The sequence below is a fragment of the Pteropus alecto genome, unplaced genomic scaffold, assembly GCF_000325575.1.
Source record: "Pteropus alecto unplaced genomic scaffold, ASM32557v1 scaffold43, whole genome shotgun sequence".
Taxonomy (NCBI): Eukaryota; Metazoa; Chordata; class Mammalia; order Chiroptera; family Pteropodidae; genus Pteropus; species Pteropus alecto.
This window is the reverse complement of record NW_006435764.1, coordinates 4711820-4716384: the sequence shown is the minus strand read 5'-3', so window position 1 is coordinate 4716384 and position 4565 is coordinate 4711820. Positions and strand designations below refer to the sequence as shown.

At 37.7% G+C, this 4565-nt stretch overlaps 1 protein-coding gene across 1 annotated transcript in view; it reads left to right on the top strand.

Moving 5' to 3' along the window:
• Positions 1-1728: 1728 nt before the first annotated feature.
• Positions 1729-4565, top strand: part of CUNH11orf80 (chromosome unknown C11orf80 homolog) — a 58162-nt gene continuing 55325 nt past the window's right edge. Inside the window, exon 1 of the mRNA XM_025046209.1 lies at positions 1729-1861. The gene's annotated coding sequence lies outside the window, so the exon portion shown is untranslated. The remainder of the gene's footprint in view (positions 1862-4565) is intronic.

Below are 4565 nucleotides of genomic sequence, written 5' to 3'. Positions count from 1 at the left end.
AGAATGGAGGGAATGGCCGTGGCGGTTTGTGAGGTGATGTAGGGAAGGGAGAGAATAGCAGGGAAGGATAGTTTATGGGGAGACAGGCCTTGTGAGGAGACTGTGAAGTTTAGGCAGAGAGGCCTGGCGCTGCCTAAGGTGGTGAAGGAATGTTCGGGAATGATATGATTCCCTACAAGTCAGTCTGCCCCACGCGGGGTTCTGAGGGGCAGATGAGACCCGGGGCTGGGAGCGCTTGGGCAGTAAAGCCGGGGGTAGGGGGCGGGGCGGTGGTACAAGGGAGGAATAGTTAGTTACTCAGCTGGGAGAATGGCCGAACGCTGTGGCCCACACGGGCCCTCGGGCCAACCAAGGTGTGGGACGGATTCCTGGGTCCTGTCCCAGAGCAGCTGGGTGATGAAAGGCCTCACTCAGCTCTGACCACACCAGGGACCAGAGATCTTTTCTGCTCTGGAAGGTGGGACTGAACACCTGACACCGACTCGCTACGTTTGTTCATCCTTTACAGCACTTTCGCAGCCATTACCTGGTTGAATTCTTAGCTCCTGGCCTTGTAAGGGATACTACTAGGCAGATGAAATAGAGCCATAAGCCACACGGGGTTGACCTGATGACACTTTAGAGTTCTCCCAGTTGTCCTGCTTTCTTTGTTCTCAAAGAAAGTTGAAAGGTTAGGTTTTATAGATGACAGAACCTAGGATAGAATCAGAGCTTCTGACTCACACTGCCATTATTGGTAAAGAAACTGCGGGAAAATCTTAACAGTGGGAGCCCAGTAAGTCAGAGGATGTGTGAAAGAAAGTATTAGACTGTAGAGATGCCTGGAAACTAAAGTTACATACTCTGGTACAAATTAGGATCTTGGTTCTTAAATTCTCTTATTGAGATCTCCCTGCCTTTAAATAAAAAAAGGGTAATAATTTTCCAGTGGTAGCTTAGTGTTGAAATGAGAGTACTTTTATAATAATGAGAATTGAATACAGTACATTTTATTTTAAATTTGTCTCATCAGATTGAATGTTTTATCCAGACATCTTGGAGACCCGTTCAACTTAAATTGTACAGTCTTTACTGAAGATGAATTTATTAGTTATAATGGCTAATATTTTTTAAGCGTTTACTATATGTCAGGCACTGTGTTAAGCATTTTGCACATATTTTGATTATGTTTAGCACCAGCCATATGTGGTATATTTGTTCTCAATTTTATAAATGAGGAAGCTAAAGAGAAGTAGCTTGCCCAGGGTCATGTAAAATTTGGCATCAAGGATTAAAAGATAGGCATCTGCCTCCAGAGCCAGTGCTCTTAGCTAGTATTCTGACCCTCAGAAAAGTTGATTTAATGAAAGGTAAAGATGATTCATAACTTAATATTGGCTTTTATTTGGGAAGGAAAAAAGACATGGGAAAAACAAACTCCCACTTAATTTTTTCAAATTGTTATTTCCAGATGAACTTGTCCTTTGAATAAAACAATTTAGTGTTTCCATTTCCTGTTTTGTTGGGCATTGTGTTGAATTTCACTGTCTCCTTTCTTATGTCACTCTCCTAGCCATTTCTTCTGTTTAGATGCAAGGCTTTGTTCTGAACAAATTTAAATCTGACATTTTGCAAGCAAGAATATTATTTTTTAGAAAGTAGAATTATTAACTATCATACAAACTTATTACCATGATTTCTAAAGAAGATTGTGTTTTCTTTGAATTGTGCCCTTTTCAGATTTTGAAATATTTAATAATTCACTGGAGGTGTGAAACAGCAGGAGTATCAATTGGAGCATTGCTAGACGGACAGCTAGTGATTTCCATAGAAGCGTTTAATTCTAAGCACCAGGCAAATACTCTTCATTGTGTAACAACTAGTAAGTGGAGGAAGAAAAAATATTGATTTTCTATCTGTTTTGTCATGATTTATGTTAGTTTATTTAAAATTTTCAATTAGTCATAATCTTTTATCATGTTATCACTTCAGGGTTATTCCATAGTTTAAAAACTTAAATGATTATGTAATAGATATTTGGTGATAGATTTACAAATGTATCATACAGGAAAGGTGAGTTGAATGACTTATCACAGGCTTATTTATTTTAGTGCTTAAGGTAAAATTGCTCAGAAACAACCTCACTCTTGTTCTTGGTTTTAACCTTCTCTTTTACAGCAAAATTATATTACATTGAATTTTATCTCCTTTTTCTTTCCTGTCCAGCCTTTGGTAGTTGGAAAAGAGCCAAAAAGTAAAGGAAAAGGAAAATAAATAAAATGATGACTTGTGCATACTTTACAATTATATTGAAAATATATCTCTTTTCCATTTAGCTCTTATTCTTTTGTCATTTTTGCCTATACTCTTCAGTGAAACCGATGCATTGACTGGCCCTGAAATGAATTTTCTTGAACTCGTAAAGTGATAACTTTTTTGTTTGTCTGGGTTTTTGGAGTGTTTGTGTAGATTTATTGAAGAATACTTTGGAATGAAGTTGTCCCATTAGCCTTAGAGAAGTCACCCTGAGTCCCAGTTGAGACTGAATAGTACTTTAGGCTCTACAAGACATTTTTTCAGCTGAACTGGAATGACCTGTCTTCTCTGTGTACCTAGCAGTAAACATCGTCAAGAGAGGTATGATAGGTTGGTTTGCTTCTACTCTGCAAGAGCTCCATTCTGACTGGACAGAATTTTCATCATTCATGAGAGAGATGGTTAGTTACATGACTAGGGCAGTATTGGTCTGTATATGATTATTTTAGCTTGTGCATTAATTCTAATCCAATAAACTGTTACTAAGTTAGCAGAGTTGATTTCACTCAAAGCAGAGGACTTGAGCCACAACAGCCTTTGGTAAGAAACCCAATTCCAATGGCATTTTGAGCCTAGTAGATTTCTTCAGCCCATCTAGTTATAGGGGAGCATTTCTCTTTACTGTATCTGACCTTTAATTATTTTCTTTTTGTTAGGAAAGATGATACATGCTTGTTATAAAACAATACATTACAAAAAACAGGTATTATGGGAAGTGAGACTTTCTGGTAATCTCACCACTTGTGATAATTATTACAATATCTTCTAGATTTTTCTATGCCAGTGGTTAGTAGTCTCTCACCAGATAGATAGAAAGCCAGATTGCCAGCTGGAATTGAGGGATAAAAGAGGTGTTGGGTAGCTCAGCATTCAGTATATATGTTCACTCAGTGCATTTCTTTTTAGTACAACTTTGGTTCTCAGCCTGGAGACCTATGTTCTACCTTTTCAAAGAATAACCTTTCCCCCACCCCCCACCAAGGTTAGGGAGGGCCAGTCCCTAGAATGCTGAGTGGAGGAGGGAATCTAAAGATCTGACTACTTCTTAAATTCATTTTTTCAGCCGACTCTCTTATTTTAGTCCTATCCCACCCCTACTTCCAGAGATTCCTGATAATGCCACTCCTGCGTCTTTAGCAATTTTGTTGTAGAGTTTGGGTTGTTTCCTGGCCGCCTTTTCTGGCTTATAATTCAATTTCTTAGGTCTTCTAAATCCTTTCCCACTAGTCCTGCTTTTCACTTCCTAGAATTTTATTACAGTCTTTGTGTCTTATTCTCTGTCCTTGTGGATTTATTCCTTTTTTTAAAGTATTCCTTTTCTGTTGTTTTATTCAGATTTCAGGAGGGAATAAAAAGAGATGTATATGTTCAATCTGCCATCTTTACCTGAAAGTGTGAAGTGGTGTCTTTAGTCCAAACTCTTTGATGATGAAGAACTATGTATAAGTTACCCAGGGCTGCTGTATTAAAGTACCATACTCTGTATTTATCTGTGTCTTGTCTTCACATGGTCTTCTTATCAGGACATCAGTGGGATTTAAGGCCACCCTAATCCAATATGGACCTCATCCTAACTTGATATCATTCATGAAGACCTATTTCCAAATAAGGCCATATTCACAAGTAGTGGGCTTAGTTCTTCAAATCTTTTTTAGAGGTACAAATTTCAATTCAGAACAAACCAACAAATTTTATTACTGGAATTATCCATCCATGAGAAGCTGAAAGATGACTACATGTTTTTTCTATTGGTAATTGTTGAGGGCTTTAACAAGTATTTGTTGCAGTGTTTCTCAAAATGTATGCTATAGGATGTTTATATGAGTTAGAGAAAGGAGTTATGTGGTCGTCTAAATTAAGGGAATGTTTGTTAAAAAGTGAGTTTCATTACGTTAGATCTCAGAACCTTTAATATGCCAGTGTGAACTGTGAACCTTTAAAAATGGGCTGTATATAGCATTTCCCAAACATATTTGACCTCATAATTCTTTTATTTTATTTTTTAAGATCATCTATTCTGTAGACGGAATTTTGGGGAATGTCGTTGCTTTAAAAATGTGTTCTATAGATTTGTCTCCACTATCCGTCATCTTTGCAGCTGAAGGATAGTACTTTATTACTTTAATACAGAAACCTTAGAAGTATAGCTGAAAATTGGAGGCTGGATGGGGTTTGGAGCAGGTGGGATGATTGCTCTCCTTTAGCACATTCACCAAAAGTGACCCATTTTCAACAACTGTTAACATGGTACTTGTTGAAACTAAGAAAGA